The sequence below is a fragment of the Mobula hypostoma genome, chromosome 9 (assembly GCF_963921235.1).
Source record: "Mobula hypostoma chromosome 9, sMobHyp1.1, whole genome shotgun sequence".
NCBI lineage: Eukaryota > Metazoa > Chordata > Chondrichthyes > Myliobatiformes > Myliobatidae > Mobula > Mobula hypostoma.
Window position 1 is genome coordinate 24,808,631 of NC_086105.1, and position 22,678 is coordinate 24,831,308.

The 22,678-nt window shown below is 38.1% G+C and overlaps 2 protein-coding genes across 9 annotated transcripts in view; one reads left to right on the forward strand and one right to left on the reverse strand.

Moving 5' to 3' along the window:
• The window catches only part of immp2l (inner mitochondrial membrane peptidase subunit 2), a 561,843-nt gene that overhangs the window by 269,074 nt on the left and 270,091 nt on the right, over positions 1-22,678 (forward strand). The gene's annotated exons all lie outside the window — the stretch shown is intronic.
• The window catches only part of lrrn3a (leucine rich repeat neuronal 3a), a 59,391-nt gene that overhangs the window by 35,604 nt on the left and 1,109 nt on the right, over positions 1-22,678 (reverse strand). The window contains exon 2 of one of the 3 annotated variants that reach the window (XM_063057898.1): positions 472-523. The exons of the other annotated variants lie outside the window; for them this stretch is intronic. The gene's annotated coding sequence lies outside the window, so the exon portion shown is untranslated. The remainder of the gene's footprint in view (positions 1-471; positions 524-22,678) is intronic. 3 annotated transcript variants of the gene reach the window in all.

Here is a 22,678-nt window from a genome sequence, read left to right on the forward strand (position 1 = left end):
CAGTTTCATACACTATTTTAGCTGTGGCAAATCATTCAATCTTCTTTATAACAGCAATTCCTTTGCATGTTTTAATTTCTAATTTCTGAATGCCACTATCAGAAATCCTGCTAAAAACAAAACTATATATTCATATAATACTATATTCTTCAAATCTGTTTGCAACAGCATGATGCATCTGATCTCCTGATCTACCTAGCTCCCATTTCTTTTCTCTCCTCCTTCCTCTCCATCTGCCCATCTCCGACACACTCGTCCCACTGGTTCCCTTCCCCCACCACTCCCTCTGTTCTCTCCACATTTCTCTCTCTATTCTATACTCCACCTTCCTCTCCTATCAGATTCCAATCATCGTCATTCCTTTGTTATTTCTGTCTCTCACCTCCCAGCATCTGGCATGATTCCCACATCTGGTTATCACCCTCTCACCTGATAACATCTATCATCTACATCTTTTTCTCCATCACTTACCTCCACCGTTTTCTTCCTGCTTCCCCTCTATCTCTAGATGAAGGGTCTCAACCTGAAACATCAAAAGGCAATGCCTCAAAAAGTGGCAGCCATCATTAAGGCTCCTCATCACCCAGGACATGCCCTCTTCTCACTGCTGCCATCAAGGAAGATGTACAGGAGTCTGAAGTCACATACTGAACATTTTAGTAACAGCAACTTCTCCTGTGACATCAGATTTCTTAATGGACGATGAATCCATGTACACTACCTCACTTTTGCCCTCTTTTTGCACTACTTTATATAATGAAAACTAAAATTTATTTTTATTTTTATATATAAAATAATATATAGTTTTCATTATATACTGCAATATATTTCTGCTGCAAAACAGCAAATTTCACAAATATGCCAGTGATATTAAACCTGATTCTGATTCAAATGTCCATTTCCCTTTATTGATGCTGCCTGTCCTGCTGAGTTTCTGCAGTTTTTAATATGTTGCTGCATATTCCAGCATCTGCAGTCTCTTGGATTGTCCTCAACTTATTATTACAATAACTATAACACCTTCTTCTTAAGCAATAAACTGAACTGAGTTATCATTTAAAGGGCACACCAAAGCAAGTTTAACAAACATAAGATACTAAGTGCACATATGCTCCATGGACCATAAATGTGTTGCTAAACTAGATTTAAATTTTACTAAATTCCAGTGAATTTGCATATATGTAATGTATTAGTAGCTTCCCTTTCTTAAGGCCAATGGACTTTGACTTCCCTTATCTCTTTCTCCTTGGGTGATACAAACTGAAGAACAGTTCTTCCCTTAGCTTTTTATCTTCTGATTGAACCCCACGGCATTGCATCTCTTCACTATACCTTTTAATGCTAATTCTAGTTCATAGCTTTATATCGTGCAGTACTTAACAAATAAGTGCATAAGTAACCAGATTATAACTAAGTTTCAAACTACAGTTTGTTATCAAAAATCAGAACTAATAAACTGAATAGCTAAAGGCAAAATATATATCAAGAAAATTGAGACCACTTTCATCAAGTCCATCAGCATGACAGATTCCGTCAATCGTAGCAAGATTACATTTGTCCACCTTCTACCCTTGCTACCATATTCCTGTATTCCACTCATTTTTAATAAATATTTAAATATTTACACTTAATACACTGATTTTTCTGCATTAGAGGTCAGAAAGAGTTCCCAATTTAATCCCGTTTTCCATCAGTAAGCCTATAGAGCTGTAAAATAACGAAGAAATACAACCCCAACAAAATTCTAAATCTGTGCAATTATTTGTAACCTATGGATTATGTTATTTTAATACACTCCATTGCAGTCTCTCATTTTCCACCTTAAAGTTCTATCTGTACAAAACTTGGCACATATCCTTGTTTCAACTATTTGCACACTGTCCTGTGTCCTTGCAAATCTGTGCCAGCAACTAATCACACAATGAATTGTATTCACAATCCTTGCCTTGGATGTCACTGGGTTTCTTTCACAAAAACACAAATTCTGTACTGACTGGCAGAAGTACTGCCAATGATTTCTTGGCTGCTCATCTATTTTACCATGTGGGATCTAACAGTGGTTCAGGAACCTGTACCAACTTGCAGCACACAATAGCTGAGTTTGAGAAGATAATTGCAGGGTGGTGGGGCCTACTGGCAAAATTGGACATTTTGCAATTCATGTGTTTGTCACTTAAATCAGTTGACCAAATTGACCATTATAACTGAAAAATGTCTGTTAGCCTTTGCAAACAGATATGGCAAAAGAACCAAAATAAATTACTAAGTTTGTATTCACATCAGCTTTCATTCTTGAATCTATTGATTGGGCTGTATCAACAAAATCACAAGTCTTAAGTGGGATGAGAAAGCTTGCACCAATAGATTAGCTCCTTTGGAATCATAAAGACAAGATTGTGCAGATGCTGGAATATCAGAGCAACACACACAAATTACTGGAGGAAAGAACTCAGCAGGTCAGGCAGCATCTATGGAGGGGAATAAACAGACAATGTTTCAGGACAAGACCCCTTAAGATGCTGCCTGATCTGATGGGTTCCTACAGCATTTTGTGTGTGTTGTTTCGAATCATATGTTTTACAGACTGATAAGTAGACCTTCCTTCCAGCAGGAATTAACAAATCTTGTAAGTAACCATTTCTGTCAGATGTTATACTGTAACTGTTCTGACAGAACGTCTCCTCGCTGACTATCAACACTGGCGCACCTCAGGGGTGTGTGCTTAGCCCACTGCTCTACTCTCTATATACCCATGCCTGTGTGGCTAGGCATAGTTCAAATACCATCTATAAATTTGCTGACCATACAACCATTGTTGGTAAATCTCAGGTGACGAGAGGACGTACAGGAGTGAGATATGCCAACTACCGGAGTGGTGCTGTAGCAACAACTTGGCACTCAATGTCAGTAAGACGAAAGAGCTGATTGTGGACTTCCGGAAGGGTAAGATGAAGGAACACATACCAATCCTCATAGAGGGATCAGAAATGGAGAGAGTGAGCAGTTTAAAGTTCCTGGGTGTCAAGATCTCTGAGGATCTAACCTGGTCTCAACATATCAATGCAGTTATAAAGAAGGCAAGACAACGGCTACACTTTATTAGGGGTTTGAAGAGATTTGGTATGTCAACAAATACACTCAAAAACTTCCATAGCTGTACTGGGGAGAGCATTCTGACAGTCTGCATCACTCTCTGGTATGTGGGGGCTACTGCACAGGACCAATAGAAGCTGCAGAAGGTTGTAAATTTAGTCAGCTCCATCTTGGGCACTAGCCTGCAAAGTACCCAGGACATCTTCAAGGACCGGTGTCTCAGAAAGTGGTGTCCATTATTAAGGACCTCCAGCACCCAGAGCATGCCCTTTTCTCACTGCTACCATTAGGTAGGAGGTACAGAAGCTTCTAGGCATACTCTCAGCGGATCAGGAACAGCTTCTTCCCCTCTCCCACCCAATTTCTAGGTGGACATTTAACCCTTGGACACTACCTCACTTTTAAAAAAATATATTGCATTTCTGTTTTTTGCACAATTTTTAATCTATTCAATATATGTATACTGTATAAAGTATACTGAATAAGATTTATTTATTTATTATAATCATTTTTCTTCTATATTATGTATTGCATTGAACTGCTGCTGCTAAGTTAACAAATTTCATGTCACATGCCGGTGGTGATAACCTGATTCTGATTCCAAATAGTGCATTTTTGCCCTTGTTTTCAAGTTTACCTGATCCCCTGTGCTAAGCAAAAAAAAAGGCATAACCTATTGACTGCAAGAACCATGGGTGCAACAGTAATGGCTTCTATGTCCTCTGTTGTTTAAAATTCAAATGACAATTAGCAAATCTGTTCAAATAATGCTTGAAAATGTCATTTTTTCTGTGTGGGGAGTTGAATTGACTTTAGATACTGAAGCTAATACTGAACTTTGTAGATGTTCCGAAGGCCTGTGTTGACTTGCACTGGACGAATTTTTGATTTTCTTTGGTGGAGCAAGGAATATAGTAAGAACCTTTCAAGTCTCAACATGAAGCACCATTAATTTTTGTTCAGAATCTCACACAATCAACCAGAAAGAGCCTCTCATTCTCAATTTGGACTTGAGATCTGCAACAAGGACCAAGTAAAGTACAAGTTTAATCCAACTCAATCAATCTTAGGTTTCTCTTTGTACTGAACAGAATACAATGTGGATACTATTGCGCAACTATGGGATATTCTATTATGGTACAGACCTGCTAGAATTAATGCTCTGGCTGGACAGCACATGTGTAGTCAATGTTTTTTGAAATTCACAGGAAATGTTCTCCATGATGATCAGAGGTCATTTTACAAATAAAGTTATTTGCATGCAGGCAAGTTTGTAACTTGAACAGCTAGCTTGACCTAGGGCATTATTTGCACATTGGCAAGTGTTCTCATTGAAATTTCATTCCAAAGAGCTACAGCTTGGCAGATCGATGCTACTACCTGTCTTTGGACTCAAAGCAGACATTCTCTTTTTTGAACGTGTACCTCTAAGAGAATTATGAATGAAAATGAAGGATCAAAAAAGCCACACATCCACTTTTAAGTACTGTATCCTTTGTTCTTCAAATTCATTTCTTTCTCACATATTATAGATACAAGACTCTTGCATCAGTTTATGATCTTCTATTTTTAGTGATTTCCCATTTAGATTTTCTGCATCATGTTGAAAGCAACTCTCATTTGAACACAGTGGGCTACTGTGCTTCATTTCCCAAAACACCTGAAGCACTGGTTACCTCTTTGGAAGGCAATTAATATAATTTTATTTAAAATTTCTCTTGTGTTTTGTAAAGGTGCTTACATTGCTTTATTAGAATGTAAAAGTAGAAACTGCAAATAGAATACAACTGTTCAGTAATTCCTCATTTTAGTTTTCGGATTATACTCTTAGTATTTATGGGGAATTGTAAACCATAGAATTTTTTGTAATCAAGATAGGACAATGTTATCTGCAGAAAATCATCTGCTATATTAGTGAAAGGAAGAGTAAGAGTGAGGAAAATTATTGCAGTGGACATCTTTTCTGACACATCTGTTGCTTTAGGGTCATTAACAATTTATTGAAGGACAAATAATAAATTGACCTTCAGTTCTTGGGAGTGCTAAGGAATATCATTAAACATGATTTTATCTTTGATGTTGCAAGCTCTGCATCTTGACAATTTTAAATTGAAACTATAGATATTATACTCAAAGTAATAATTAAAGTTAAGTTACAGTTACACCTGTTAGTGAGTTCAGTTTTACAATTCAGCAGACCAGTATTTTGTGTGTATTGCCTGATTTCCAGCATTCTCAGATTTTCTCTTGTTCCAGCTTTACAATTAGTTATTTCAATATGAATGTACAAATATTCTATAATCCAAACTTGGAATTAGTACTTTGCACATCATGTAGCGTTGTGCGCAAAAATGTTCACCTTTTTGAGATGAAAAATTGCAGATGCTGGAGATAGAACATAGAACATAGAATAGTACAGCACAATACAGGCCCTTCAGCCCACAATGTTGTGCCGACACTCAAACCCTGCCTCCCATATAAGCCCCCATCTTAAATTCCTCCATATACCTGTCTAGTAGTCTCTTAAACTTCACCAGTATATCTGCTTCCATCACCGACTCAGGCAGTGCATTCCACGCACCAACCACTCTCTGAGTAAAAAAGCTTCCTCTAATATCCCCCTTGAACTTCCCACCCCTTACCTTAAAGCCATGTCCTCTTGTATTGAGCAGTGGTGCCCTGGGAAAGAAGCGCTGACTATCCACTCTATCTATTCCTCTTATTATCTTGTACACCTCTATCATGTCTCCTCTCATCCTCCTTCTCTCCAAAGAGTAAAGCCCTAGCTCCCTTAATCTCTGATCATAATGCATACTCTCTAAACCAGGCAGCATCCTGGTAAATCTCCTCTGTACCCTTTCCAATGCTTCCACATCCTTCCTATAGTGAGGCAACCAGAACTGGACACAGTAGTCCAAGTGTGGCCTAACTGGAGTTTTATAGAGCTATGTCATTACATCACGACTCTTAAACTCTATCCCTCGACTTAAGAAAGCTAACACCCCATAAGCTTTCTTAACTACCCTGTCAACCTGTGAGGCAACTTTCAGGGATCTGTGGACATGTACCCCCAGATTCCTCTGCTCCTCCACACTACCAAGTATCCTGCCATTTACTTTGTACTCTGCCTTGGAGTTTGTCCTTCCAAAGTGTACCACCTCACACTTCTCCGGGTTGAACTCCATCTGCCACTTCTCAGCCCACTTCTGCATCCTATCAATGTCTCTCTGCAATCTTTGACAATTCTCTACACTATCTACAACACCAGCAACCTTTGTGTCGTCTGCAAACTTGCCAACCCACCCTTCTACCCCCACATCCAGGTCATTAATAAAAATCACGAAAAGTAGAGGTTCCAGAACAGATCCTTGTGGGACGCCACTAGTCACAATCCTCCAATCTGAATGTACTCCCTCCACCATGACCCTCTGCCTTCTGCAGGCAAGCCAATTCTGAATCCACCTGGCCAAACTTCCCTGGATCCCATGCCTTCTGACTTTCTGAATAAGCCTACCATGTGGAGCCTTGTCAAGTGCCTTACTAAAATCCATATAGATCATATCTACTGCACTACCCTCATCTATATGCCTGGTCACCTCCTCAAAGAACTCTATCAGGCTTGTTAGACACGATCTGCCCTTCACAAAGCCGTGCTGACTGTCCCTGATCAGACCATGATTCTCTAAATGCCCAGAGATCCTATCTCTAAGAATCTTTTCCAACAGCTTTCCCACCACAGAGGTAAGGCTCACTGGTCTATAATTACCCGGACGATCCCTACTACCTTTTTTGAACAAGGGGACAACATTCGCCTCCCTCCAATCCTCCGGTACCATTCCCGTGGACAACGACGACATAAAGATCCTAGCCAGAGGCTCAGCAATCTCTTCCCCCACCTCGTGGAGCAGCCTGGGGAATATTCCGTCAGGCCCCGGGGACTTATCTGTCCTAATGTATTTTAACAACTCCAACACCTCCTCTCCCTTAATATCAACATGTTCCAGAACATCAACCTCACTCATATTGTCCTCACCATCATCAAGTTCCCTCTCATTGGTGAATACAAGAAAAGTAGTCATTGAGGACCTCGCTCACTTCCACAGCCTCCAGGCACATCTTCCCACCTTTATCTCTAATCAGTCCTACCTTCACTCCTGCCATCCTTTTGTTCTTCACATAATTGAAGAATACCTTGGGGTTTTACCCTACTTGCCAAGCAAGGCCTTCTCATGCCCCCTTCTAGCTCTTCTCAGCCCCTTCTTAAGCTCCTTTCTTACTTCCCTATATTCCTCAATAGACCCATCTGACCCTTGCTTCCTAAACCTCATGTATGCTGCCTTCTTCCACCTGCCTAGATTTTCCACCTCACTTGTCACCCATGGTTCCTTCACCCTACCATTCTTTATCTTCCTCACCGGGACAAATTTATCCCTAACATCCTGCAAGAGATCTCTGAACATCGACCACATGTCCATAGCACATTTCCCTGCAAAAACATCATCCCAATTCACACCCGCAAGTTCTAGCCTTATAGCCTCGTAATTTGCCCTTCCCCAATTAAAAATTTTCCTGTCCTCTCTGATTCTATCCTTTTCCATGATAATGCTAAAGGCCATGGAGCGGAGGTCACTGTCCCCCAGATGCTCACCCACTGAGAGATCTGTGACCTGACCCAGTTCATTATCTAGTACTAGATCTAGTATGGCATTACCGCTAGTCGGCCTGTCCACAAATTGTGACAGGAATCCGTCCTGGACACACTTAACAAACTCTGCCCCATCTAAACCCTTGGAACTAATCAGGTGCCAATCAATATTAAGGAAGTTAAAGTCACCCATGCTAACAACCCTGTTATTTTTGCACCTTTCCAAAATCTGCCTCCCAATCTGCTCCTCTGTATCTCTGCTGCTATCTGAAATATAACAAAATTCTGGAGAAACATAGCAAGCCAGGCAGCAACTGTGGAGAGGAAAAGACAAACTTTTTTTTCTGTCTCTCCCAGCTCTAATGAAGAGTTATGATCTGAAACATTAATTCTGGTTTTATTTCCACAAACATTTTCTGACCTGCTGAGTGTTTCTGCAGTTTTGTTTTTATTTCAAACATTCAGTTAGAAATTAGTATGCATGTCATTCATTTTTACTTTGTTGTTTTTGCTCAGTATTTAGGGGCCATACTAATCCTGGAAATAAATAATTCATTCATTATTGACCCAATAGCTCTGAGTTTCCTCACACATTATTGTTGAAAGTTTCCTCACTGCTATCAGAGCTGAGAAGTCTTCTGACCAGTAGAATGAGAATCTGTATGATGATTCAAAGACTAGCTCATGGACATCATGCTAAATATTTGCAGTGTTGATGATGCAGGTAAAGAATAATTGCCACAAATTTCATTCCCAGTTTTTAGTATTAAATATAGTAAGTAAATCTTCAGAATTTACAACATTGAATTATGTGACATAAGAAAGGTAAGAACATAAAAAAAAACCAATGGGTATCAGCAAATTATACCCATCCTCCCCCCTACACACAAACCAGCTCATCCATTTAAAAAAATTGAGGCAAATCTAATTTTAACCTGAACATTGTTTTCCTGTCTTTACCCTATATTCAACTCCCTTGTAGTTTAAATGTCTGTCAGTTCCCAATTTGAATATATTCAATGACTCCACCACTCAGTAGAGAATGCCAAAGAATCTTAACAGTTTGGGAGATTAATCTCTCTGTTTGAAGTCTTTGCCCCCTAAATTCTACTGACTATTGCAACCCCACTTCCCCTCCCCATCCTCTAGGCATTCACCCAATCAACCTTCCTGTATGTTTCAAAAAGATTTTTTTCTTATTTTTCCACACTCCAATGAGCATGGGTCTAGTCTACAGAGGCTTTCTTAATACAACATCCCATGAATCAATGAATCTTCTCTGCAGTGCCTCCTATGCAAGTACGGTCTCCCTTAAAAATGGAGACCAAGACTGTGAGCGTAGTTTCCTCTATTTACATTCCACACACATTCTGCAGCAAAAGTCAACTTTCTATTAGTGTTACTAATTAGCTGCTGTACCTGCATGCTAACTCTTTGTATGTTATGCTCTAGAATTTACAGATCTCTTTGTACATCTTTGTTTTGTAATATCACTCCATTTGAATAATTTGTTCAGTCATTTGTATGGACAGTTTAGATAATTTTGTTCATCTGCATATTCAGTCAATTACTTGAAAATGTATATAGCCATGAAAGATAAAACTTAGTTTAACTATAAAATGCTAAAACTAAATGGAAAATTGCAACTTTGAATGTATTGGTATTGACCTTTAGAATACATATAATCTTTAGTAATTTGGCATTGATTTTCATTTTTGTCTTTTGTTATTTTCTACCTCCCAAGTGTTCTCCATTTCAACCCACTTTGAGTCTTCTAGTGCCGCCCATTTATATCACTAGGAGGTGTGTGATAATAAAGAATGTTGACTTTCTGATTTTTTTTTTACCCTCTGGAGAAGTGATTTCACCAGTCCATCAAGTTGGCATGAAGAATTCATAAAATAAGACTTTTTTTGGGACTCAGGATTTTATTATTTGACATCAGAGTTTGTTAGTCCAGCGACAGAGAGTACTACCAAATCTTACATTAATTCTTAGTGTTCCACTTTTTATAATTGCAACTTTATTCTACAAAATACTTTCTAATTGAAGGCTGCAACTTTTTGAATATATCATATATATAATTTTATAAACATTAAACAGTGAAAACATGGCCAGTTTGCTATTGAAAGCACAACATCAACTCTGAGTGATAGCTTATCAATCAATGTTGCTCACAATTCCATTTTGGATTATGCCACATTTTCCTTCTATCATCTATTTGGTTAAGGCTATTATTTCCTTGCAGCATCCTACTTGATGAGTCTTCTTTTTCTAGTCACATTTCACAAGGCATTTTGAAGAAAAAAAATGACATCCTATATTACCTTAAATTACTATTCTGAACTTAAGTCTTACTAAAATCACAGAACTCTACAAAATAGGAAATTATCCTTAACCTTTGGAGTCTTCAAAATTAGTGTTTATACTACTATTCACTGTGTTTCATAGTTGAACTATTTTTGTTTTAATTGAAGGTATAGTGCAGATGACATACTGACATTGATTCATCAATCCAATTCAAAATGTAATTAGAACATAAGAAAGAAGAGCAGGAGTAAACCTTCTGGCCCTTTGATCTTGCTCTGCATAGCTGATCAGCACCATTTCCCAATATTATCACACATCCCTCGATTCCTTTAATGTCAAGAAATCTGTCAAACTGAGTTTACAATCAATCAGTTCACCAGGGTAGAGAAACCCAAGGGTTCAACATTATCTGTGTGAAGATTTCTTCATCTCCTTCCTAAACAACCAACCTCTGGTTGTCACGCACACTTCTTTTGTACTAGAGTCGTCAATCAAGAAAAAGTAACCTCTACATCTTGCCTCTTGGTGACCGAAGGAAAAATGTTTTTTTTTGTATGATGCACACAAGACCTTTCAATTTAAAGCTCTGTTTCTGTGGTGAAATAAACTTGTATAACATTAGTAATTGTTACAATAGTTTAGAAGAATGGGCAACATAGCAAATATGATCAAACCACAGGTGAATAAAAGAACGTATTTTTTTCTTCCAAACTGACGAACAAAATAAATTTAATCATATCCTGCAAAATCACTCTATGTACAAATATTATTAATTTTAGCCATAACAGCTGTTGTTTCAGCCACTTGAAACTGTGTGAAATGACTTACAAAATATCATACCCTTATTGCAAAATATCAAATACCTGCTCAATGTAACACACACAAAATGTTGGAGGAATTCAGCAGGCCAGGCAGCATCTATGGAAAAGAGTAAAAAGCCAACATTTTAGGCTGAGACCCCCCTAAAATAGAGACTCCTTTTCATAGTTGCTGCCTGGCCTGCTGAGTTCCTCCAGCATTTTGTGTGTGTTGCTTTGGATTTCCAGCATCTACAGATTTTCATATGTTTCAAATATCTGCCTCTTCATTCTTCAACTGGGCATTATATTGAAAATTAGGAGTTTTCTCTGTTGTGATTCAGAGATCCAATTTGATGTCCCCAGTGTAAAACACTGTGAATGAACGATCTAGCTTTATAGAAAAAAGTAAATTTGTTTGAAGGGTATTTTCAAGGGTATGATAATTTGCCAAATTATAGTCTGTTACTTGAACACTAGTAAATGCAACAATCCTTTCCTACTGTTTCTTTCTCAACTTTCCTACAAGATTTTTTCCTACTGTTTCAAGTGGAGAGAACAATACTTATTTAGCTTCCTGGGTGGTTTTGCTAGTTCTGACTTAGCTTGAAACTATGAATACATTGGACCGCCATAGCATATTTCTTTCCAGACTTTTTCTTTCCAGGAAGATTATTTGATCAACCAGAAGGGTTAAATTAAAAAGTAAATGTTCTTCTGACCACAGTATGAATAAAAGAAAACTTCACATAAGATATCATGAGTGCAAAGAAAATGAGTACAGTTAAAAGATGCAAAGTGGATAAGAGATAAACAGGTTCCTTTCAGTAATAAACAGTAACTGTAACCACATTTACATACATTGAACTATAATGATTATGGCCAATTGTGTGGTCATTTTGTTAAATCAGTGCACTAAAACTAATAAGTTGTTGAATTATTACACCAATGCAGTTCTATCAGTTCCAACAGTATATGAACATTAAAAAAATGCAGATGCTGGAAACCTGAAATAACAAATAGAAAATGCTGGATGTGTTCATCAGGTCTAGCAGCACCTGTGGAAAGAGAAATAATGTTAATAATTCAGACTGAAGATGGAGTCATGATCATCATCAAGGACCTCCACCACTTAGGTCATGCTCTATTCTTGCTGCTGCTATCAGGAAGAAGGTATAGGAGCTTCAGGATTCACATCACCAGGTTCAGGAACAGTTATTACCCCTCAACCATCAGGCTCTTGAACCAAAAGGGATAACTACACTCATCTTCACTTGCACCATCACTGAAATGTTCCCACAAACTATGGACTCAGTTTCAAAGACTTCATCTCATGTTCTTGATATGTATTGCTTACTTATTGATTATTATTATTTCTTTATTTTTGTATTTGCACAGTTTGTTTTCTTTTACACATGGTTGAATGCCCAAGTTGGTGTAGTCTTTCATTGATCCTAATATGGTTATTATTCGATTGTGGATTTGAATATGCCCATAAGAAAATGAATCTCAGTGTTGTGTATGATGACAGATATGTACTTTGAATATAAATTTACTTTGAACTTTTGAATTATGATGCTGAGAGGGTATATACTTGTTTGAGGTAGTTCAGAGAAGGGGTTCAAGGGATGGTTGAGGTTGGGCCTATACACACTAGTGTTTAAAAGAATGAGAGATGATCTTATTGAAGCATACATGATTTTTTTTGGGACAACACAAAAAGCTGAAATGAAATTAATGGGTCAGGCAACATCTATGGAGGGAAGTGCACAGCCATCATTTCAGCTTGAGGTCCTTTATCTGGACTTGCCTCAGTCCAAATGAAGGGTCTCAACCAATCCTGTTGACTGTTTATTTCATTCTATGCCTGTCTGAACCATTGAGTTCCATTAGCTTCTTGTGTGTTGCTCCATATTTTAGCATCTGCAGCCTCTTGTGCTTCCGTGATTCTTTGAAGGATTGACAGAATGACAGGCATAGTTTCAGAATGAAACAAGCCCATTTATGATAGAAGTGAGAAAGAATTTCTTCGGTAAAGAGAACTAATCTTTACATTCCTCTACTCTTAGACAGCCATGAAGGCTGAATATATTCATGGAGATGGGCAAGGTTTTTGGATCCTGGTAGGTTTGGGGGTTTATATGAAGAGGCAAGAAAATGGTGCTGAGGCTAAGCAAAAGTTGACTGTGACTTCATTGAAAGGCAGAGCAGGTTCAACAGATGATGTGACCTTCTGCTCCTGTTTTTTTTTGTGGACTTTTGAGAAATCATTGCAAGGTTTGATTAATAAAGCTTTTACTTTGCTTTAACTACCGAAAAAATGGTATTACATTCCATGACTCAAGAAATTTCAAAGCAACATATCTCAAAGTCTATAAATGTCATATTTCTAGTTAGATGTCAACCTTACTTGTTAAGTGGGACAACGGATTGTAACAGTTGTTAAAATGATGATGCAGAACATTATTTCCTACTGTTAGAATGATGCTGTGATCATGGTGCGAACACAATTAACCGCATTTGGTGCAATGAGGTCATAAAATCTGGGTTTATCAAGATGAAAATTCATCAAATTATATCTTGAATACACTGTTTGTCTAAAAATAAATGTAATATATACTAAACATTGGTTCTTAAGGTTTTTATAGCCTTGGGTAGTAGTGGGAATAAGCTCCCACTACCTATTAAGTGCTTCCAGTGGCGTGTGTCTCAAATAGCTTCTGATAACCAAGCCCAGCTTCTGGCCTTCATGTATGGCTTAGCTACTAAGTCCAGTGGACCCATTTCTACTGACAGAAGAAGGAACAAAGGTGGGTTATTGATGCCTTAAAACCAGTTGCTTTGGGTAGATGGGGTTTTGCAGTCATGGATAGTCGGCAGCTCAAATAGGGGAAGGAAAACTGATCTCAAACCTCTGCTGTCTTACATATGGAAGGTTTCAGGAGTAAACCATGAGGGGAAAAGTCAGGAGCTGGAGGCTCTAAGGCACTAAGTTCAACACTGACTGGCAACTCCTGCAACACCACTGGTGCCAAACTGTATTGGTCTCTGCCGTTCCTTTAGAATCATCAGCTATGTGAAGTACAGGAGCCTGCTACATTGGCAACAGCTTGCTCTCAACATCATACTACCCTGGCTTGCATATTACGTACATAGCTGGAACACAACATCCATGGTTGACCCCGACCAATGGAGTGCCTCAATACTGGAGGTTTCACACTTATATGCAATTTATTGCATATGCGTTGTATTTCTAATGAAACATAAAAATCTTTAAAATAGGTTATCGAATCTCTCACTATATATAGTTTAGATAAAGTTTTCTAATGAAAGTTTAACTACTGGAAAACAGAATAGATTATTTGGTGAGAGGTTTTCATATCATAGTAATGTCACACCAGGTAAGGGTCTCTATATGTATGAATTGTTGGGTTAGACGAAATTGGTTGTGGCTTATAATTGGAATGGAAAGCTCCAGTATTCAACTACCCACTGATAAGTCGATTCAAGGGTCATGCAACCTTGCCATATGAGCAAAGTGCCAGATATGATCACATCTCTCTCTTCACCCAATGCTGTAATCTATGTGGCGACTAATAACAGGCCAACTATTTGGTCAACACAGGTCAACCGAGAGACTAAAGTGAAAAGAATTACAAATTCAGTCCCTACTTAAGTCTCCTTTATTTTAATGTTCTTTAATTACTTATTAGTCTTGTAATGTTTCTCTAAAGATTTTGTATAAGTCTGTGATTTTTTTATTGTGTTTCATAACACCTAAATGTTCATATATTTTTGTCTTGATCAAGAACATTTAAAGCCTTTCTGAAGTCAAATTAAATTTATCAATTAACCTGGCTCTGCCTTAAGCACTGCTTAATATTAAGGGCAGTCAGACTGCTGTGGGAATGGACCTGTAGCAGTGTGCTGGCTGAAGCTGAGTTACAACATATTACCTTCAAGATTAGGAGACCTGGTACCATTGAGATCATGCATTTTGCCAGGTTAGAACAAATATGGAGGAGACAAGGTGTTGTGGGTCAAATCAGCATAATTAGTGATTGGTAACCAGTGGTGTTCCACAAGGATCTGTTCTGGAACCATTGCTTTTTAAGATTTTAATAAATTACCTAGATGAGGAATTGGAAGGATAGGTCAGTAAGTTTGCAGATGACATGGTAGTTGATGGAGTTATGGATGGCGAGGAAGGTTATTATAGCTTACAACAGGATAAAACAGAATGTAGAGCTGGGCAGAGACTTGGAAGATGCCGAGTTCAATCCAAAAAAGTGTGAAGTTCAAATTAAATTTATTATCAAAGTACATATACGAGGGGTGATTGATAAGTTCATGGCCTAAGGTAGAAGCAGTCAATTTTAGAAAACCTAGCACATGTATTTTTCAACATAGTCCCCTCCTACATTTACACCCTTAGTCCAGTGGTCGTGGAGCATTCGGATCTTGGACCTCCAGAAAGTGCCCACAGCAGGGTTGATTGATAAGTTCGTGGCCTAAGGTAGAAGGAGATGAGTTATTAACTTCAAACTTTCTGCATAAGCACTCAAAGTATTGAACTGCACGTGCATGTAACGAGAGCTGTATAACTCATCTCCTTCTACCTTAGGCCACAAACTTATCAATCACCCCTGTTGTGGACACTTTCTGGAGGTCCAAGATCTGTATGCTCCACAACTGCTGGACTAAGTGTGTAAATGTAGGAGGGGACTATGTTGAAAAATAAACGTGCTAGGTTTTTCTAAAATTGACTCCTACCTTAGGCCACAAACTTATCAATCACCCGTCATATGTCACTATATATTACTCTTGCAGGATTCACAGTGGATGCAAAAGAATACAATGAAATCAATGAAAAACTACACACAAACAAAAATGGACAAATAACCAATGCACAAGACAAAGTATGCAAATACATAAATAACAAATAATAATAATAAATATATAGATAATATTGAGAACATGAGTTGTAGAGTCCTTGAAAGTGAGTCCTTAGGTTGTGGAATCAGTTCAGTGTTACAATGAGTGAAGTTATCCATGGATTTGTAGGTGGAGTACAAGGTTAATGGCAGGATTCTTGGCAGTGAGGAAGAACAGAGGGATTTTAGGGTCCAAGACAACACAGCCCTCATAGCTGCCATGAAATTTATAGAGTGGTTAAGAAGGTTTCTGGTGTGTATTCATGAGTCAGGGTTTGAGTACAAGGTCCACGAGGTAATGTTGCAAACTCCATAAAACTCTGGTTAGGCCACTCTTGGAATGTTGTGCTCATTTCTGGTCAACTCGTTATAGGAAGGATGTTTAGGTTTTGGAGGGGGTGCAGAGGAGGTTTATAAGGATTTTGCGACAATTAAAGAACAGGTCTTATGAGGAAAGGTTGAGTAAGCTTGGGTTTTCTCTTTGGACTAAAGGAGGATGAGGTGTTTTGACGGATGTGTTTAAGATTATGAGACACAAAGATAGTGGACAAGCAAGCACCTTTTCCCCACGACAGCAATGGGCAATATCTGAGGACATTCATTCAAGGTGATTAGAGAAGGATTTAGGGGAGATATAGGCTATACAGGAGGGAAGGGTTAGCTTGAACGTGTAGTAGGTTTATATAGGTGAGTGCAACATTGTGGGCCGAAGGATCTGTACTGTGTTGTACTGTTCTATATTCTATGATTAAGCTCATAATAATTATTGCAAACCTAAAACAAACCAATATCCTAACAATTACTCATTAGCAGTAACTGACCTATTAACTACATTGATCTAGAACTGAAATTCAGGTGTGATTATGAAACATATAGAAGCATCACTCAGGCAGTTACTAAGCACTTGTCTTATAAATTTAGAAACCACTGATTCTGTGCAGATAAGCAAGGATTTCTAACTGTCACTGCTCATTTCCCTTAGGAATTTCAGTACTGCTCTTTCAGAGAAGTGGAATCACTGTGCTTATAGAAATAAATTGCTCAGACTTACTTCATTCAACCATTCAACTCAGCATGAGACCCCAAAAATGTCAATGTGCACTGTTAATTTGTAAATCATAAAAACTGCTTTGCAAGCAATTTATAAAATCAAGATTACACTGGTGGCAGAAAATTTTACAAAGAATTGATAGGTTCTGTATATTTGTTCTAGAAGGAATATACTGACTGAATCATGGTATTTTGCAACTGGTGGGAAAATATTCAAACAATAAATATTTTGGCATTTACCTATTTCCATGAAACAAGCAAATTCATAACAAAAGTTATTCTCCACAGTGGAAAACTCATTTGACAAAAATAGCTTGTTTGGAAAAGTTGCCTCTTACTGTTCTTGTGACGTATCCTGGGAGCTTTTATTCTGTTGAAAGTATTTCATACATGCAAATTGTTGTTGTTCTTCCTGAGCAACTAATTAACAGGTTTTGACTTGGATGCCCCTTATATGAGTTATTAGTTCTTAACAAGTTTTCTATATTTTTCCTAGTTGACATGTTCTTCATTCTTTTCCCCCTTTAGCACGTTTTGTTCTTTGTCAAATATTTGGTGATACTCATACCATCACTTCTCTTTTAAAAAGGACTCAGCATAGTTTCACAAAGAGCCTGCTTTAACTGCTTTCCCATTGTCTTTGGAACTTGCATTTATTCTATGCAAGTGATGCAAGGTATGGCAAAGGAGAATACGCTTCCGCAGGCTTCAACAACTTGCATTTGGAATTGAATGGAACTTTTGTTTCTCTACCTTCAAAACTGCCACCATCATCCTTTTGGTTTCCCATACACCTTAATCTTAAAAAGCCATGTTCTTTGCATTATTAAGGCATATTTCTACATTTAAAACATTGCTTACTTCTTTCCTCACTTTACTGACCTGTCAAGCATCTCCAGTAATCACCTTTCTGGCTTTCTGATTTCCAGCACACATCAAATTTTCCACCAAAACGTTGTACATAGATTACTGGGATTCTATTTTGCCTTCAAATTCCTTGCTCTTATTGAATGGCGGGGCAGGCTCTGTCATAAGGGGGCGGTGGAAGCGTACCCAAATGCAAAACACAGACGTTGAAGTACTAGGAACTGGACTATGTTCATTAAGAATGCTAGGGAAGCCAAGGAGCGAGGACAAAATGATAACATGAAGGTAGAAGTAGAGTGACAAACCAGAAAACCTGGACTTCGACTTGGGACTTGAACTTGACAGGGTACTCAGGTCATGACTCGGAACTCGGGTCTTGGCAGGGACTCGGCACCAGTGTCTAGACTTGGCTCTTGGCTTGGACTCGGACTTGGAGTTGTCTTGGACTTGATTCGGACTTGGCTTGGACTTGACTCAGACTTGGCTAGGACTTGACCCGAACTTGGCTAGGACTTGACCCGGACTAGGCTAGGACCTGACTCGGACTAGGCTAGGACCTGATTTGGACTTGACTCAGACCTGGCTTGGACTTGATTCAGATCTGGCTTGGACTTGACTCGGACTAGACTCTCGACTTGGACTTGGAACTTGGCTCTTGACTTGGACTCTGAACTTGACTCTTGACTTGGACTAGGCTCAGACTTGACTTAGACACAGGACACAGAACACTGAGCTGGGGCTCCTCCTTGGACACAGGACATAGAGCCGGGACACTTCTTAGACACAGGACACGGAACACTGAGCCAGGGGTCCTCCTTGGACACAGGACATAGAGCTGGGACTCTTCTTAGACACAGGGCACAAAACACTGAGACCGTTCCCCCCTCAGGGTAGCGGCAAATGGCCGGACCTACCCAGCGGATGAGAGAACATGGAGAGACAAAACCACAAAACGATAGACTGTTCTTTATCTTGACACGAAAAGGCTCCAAGTAGCGGCAAGCCCTTGAAGCAGTCCATGAAATACAGACAGTAGCTCCAGTCTCTCTCCAGTAGGTTAACTTGATGGGGATTCTGACAAGGTTACTGACGAGGACGTTCCAGCAAGGAATCACTGGACCCCAGAACTATTTATGTTGCCAGCCCAAAATGAGAATCAGGTGCCTCAATTAGGGCGTCCAGTGGAACAAGGAAAAAAAAGAATAGCCGAAATACGGAATCCATGGACTGGGCCGTGACAGGCTCGATGGGCTGGATGGCCTACTCTTGCTCCTACTTCTTATGTTCTTATGTGATGCAATATCCTTCTACCAACACCAAATACTATTTCATTTACATGGCTACTTTGGTAACAACACTGGAGCAGCAACATACAAACAATATACATATGTGCAATAAATGTTAAGTGCCTAGTGCTATACATCCAGAACTTTGTACTAGTGATATGACAGAATACAAATTTCTTTTTCTGCATTAGTTCCTTGGGTAGAAAGTTTTAAGAGAAGCAAAGGAACAGTGAGCCAATTATCATTAGGTATAATACAGGTAATTGGTGAGAAAATCGTGTTAATTATAGTAACCATCAGCTTTACTATTCAGTTAGCATAAAGCTTAATGAATCAGGTATGAAGACTGTAATTGCATAGAAAGGACAGAAATTGAATCTTTGAGCAAACTGATGAAAACAGTGCATTGATATCAAGCTTTTGGATGTTACACTTATTTTGTTCTCCAATGTTTTCTCTGCAAAGTCCTCCAGTTTCATTGGAAGGATGAACAGAGCCAACATCCTGCCTCAAGCCTATATCACCAACACTGATGCCTTAGTTACACAAGTCAGCTCCATTAAGCAAAGCAAGTTATCTGCATACCAAAGCATGCTCTATTCTAAGCTTGGTCACAGAAAGAAATTGCCATTATGGGCAGAGAAAAAGACTAAATGCCTCTTGAAAAAAAAATCCAACGTTCCTGGGGATCTTGGGAATCCTGGTCCTTGAACACTTTAAGATGGTATTGAGTTCCTATTCCATTCTTGTAAAACAAACAGAAGCTTTGATAAATGTCAGAACGTTGCACTACCCTAAAGTAGCCCATCTAAATGTTTGCCCCCTTTCAGCACTATTTTCAAAAGCGTCTGAACTTCTCAGACTGACACATCTCAGAACTGTAGAACAATCAGTCCTAAGGTACCATGTGAGAATTACTCCAATGTTCCCAGTTTTTGTATCAAATCAATAGCATTTGCAGTTTTAACATCGGCTTCTTTTCCCCTTGCATGTCTTTTCATTTGCTTGTCTCTCTGTTTTCCTTTGGATTTATAGAATAAAAAAATACCAAGAAAGCAAATGAAAATAGTTTCCACCATCAATATGTTAGGGAGAATATTTTGATATATTAAAATTATCTTGCACCTTTTAACCTTTAACATCTTTGGTTTCCAAGTTTATTTTCCCCCTTTCATTTCTGTGTCATTTTCAAGTTTAATTCACCCTCTGCCTTATTATTTAAGTTTCTCTTCATTTATCATCTTTATACTTTTTATTTCTCTCTTTCCTTGTTTCTTTCTTTACAGCTTCTCTGGCTCTTGCTCAACTTTCATGATTGACACCAGCCTTGTGCACTATATGATGTGCGAGCTTGATGGCCTCTGTTCTCACTGTTATAAAACGTGAAGTTGACACAGCTAGAAAAGTGTATTTGGTCTTGTTCCTGTTGTTGGAAGTAGGTTTATTTATGGCAATTTCACTACATAATGTATAAGAATGTTGTCTTGGAAACAAATACAAGTAATTGTTAATTGCTGCTGTTTTTAATTAATTCATTTCTAAACACTGTCAAAATGAATGTTTTCTGTTGTCTACATATGATAAGAAGACACTACAACACATAGAATACTGAAATACTAATTATCCTAGGAATACTTACTTGCCTTTACTTGTGAAACAGTGTAAATTTGAACAAACAGAGTAATTTATGGCTTTGTGTGGTTTATAAGGATATGCTCAAGTTAACCCAAAGTGACTCATCTTATTCAGCCTCTTGGGAATGGCATGACCTTTGTTCGGAAAAACTTGTTCCATTCCACTAATGCCCATCACTATTGCAGGCTGGTGTCTGTAGTGAGAGTGTTTGTCTTTTCATTAAGTGTGACACTTTTCCTTCAAATTTGGATTTTTTTATTCTTTTGACAGCCAGGCTTCATTTTGTAATGTCATATTTTTTGCACATAATTTGTGCAAAAATGCCCTTGCCTAATCATTCATCATTAATTCACATTTACTTTCATATATCAAACTCAAATAGTTATCTTTGTTAGATCTGACATTGCTACATTTTACCAAGTGCCCACTTGTGCAAATTAACCCTGTTTTCACTTCAAATGGTGCTTGTGAAATGTAAACAGGAATGCATTCTGCTCACCATTTTTGTTGTGGGAGCTTGTTATCATGAACTTGCTGAGTTTAATCATATAGATAGAGTTTAATAACCTGTTATGCTAATTGTGTATCTTTTTTAGTTTTCTGTGTGCAGGGATACTATTGTGTTAGATTGTTAGTTTCAAATCTGGTTGGGGAGCCATAACATTTTACAGTTATACTTATCATTAGTTAAGAAGGAGCTGCTAGGATAGCTCTTTTATTCCTAGCAGTTTCCACTAGTATTTCAAAAAGAGCACACAGAGGAGAAGGTGGTTTTACAGCATTTATCCTTTGCTGTTAATTTTGGAAGAGTTCTGATTAAGCAGATGTAGTTAAAGTGGGCACTCATTGAATTTATTTTAAATTAAAAGGATTTAACTGAATATGATGATACATTCTAGAAACTAATTCCCTTACATTATGTGCATGGTACAGATGACTATATTGGAAGTCCATGTAACCTCAGTGAAATAATGTTAATACCACATTGAGTGATTAAACCACAATAACTTAATTTCAAATTGCTGTAAACACCACAAATTGAGCTAAAAGTAAATTACTGATTCTAGGCTTGAGGCTTGAGAAAGCAAAGATATAATTAAATATTGTGAAATTTATGTCTCTTAAAACACTAGTTTTTTTTTATTGATGAATTATGCCTTACAAGGATAGGTTAAATTTCAGTTGTTTTTTGCTTCTTTACTGAATGTTGCTAATGTTTTGCCTTTACTTTCTTTAGTACAGCTACAATGGTTTTCAAGTATTACTACCAATTTAGCTTCATAATCTACAGCCTTTTTGTCTGAGGAATTAAATTTGGTTAAAGAATTTCATATTTTGCTGTGATTATGACATTTTGGAAGACCGTAGGTAGTGTACAGTTGGAAAGCAGTTTCCCATTGAAGTATTTCTACATAATCATTTCTCAGCTGTCAGCAGAAGAGCTGTCTTTCAGTTGTTAGAGCATAATGACAAAAGGCAATAACTTACTGCCATGTGTATACTACTCCTACTGTTCACATGTGTACAGTCAATAACAATTACGGAAGCATCAGTGCTGTCCCGCTTGTTTGCATTCTATAAGCATTTAAACATTAAACAAAATGTTTTGAACGAAAGTGAAGCCCTGTTGATAATCTCATGGAACATAGGAGTGGCTGTGGTTCATTAATGTAAAAAGACAACTAACATTGCTTTGCATCCTTTCCAGCAACTGTAATGATGTATAAAATGTTGATTTGTACTTTATATAATTTCCCTGTCGAGATTTCCCTGCAGCACTAAGGGGCTACAAATTTAGGAGAAAAGCCAATCCAGTGCAATCTAATTAGAACTAACTGCAGAAAGGCAATGTCCTTTTCATGATTATAGACCTACTAAAACAATGTTCTTTCTTTTATTTATTTAGTTGTGGGAAAGAACGATACTGCAGCATTTTTATGGATACTTTTAGGTGTTAAGGGAATGGATAGACATAAGGAGTGTGCAGGAAAGTGATGCTGAGGTAGATCAGTCATGGTGTTGAATAGCAGAATAGGGATGAGAGGTTGCATGTCAAACCCC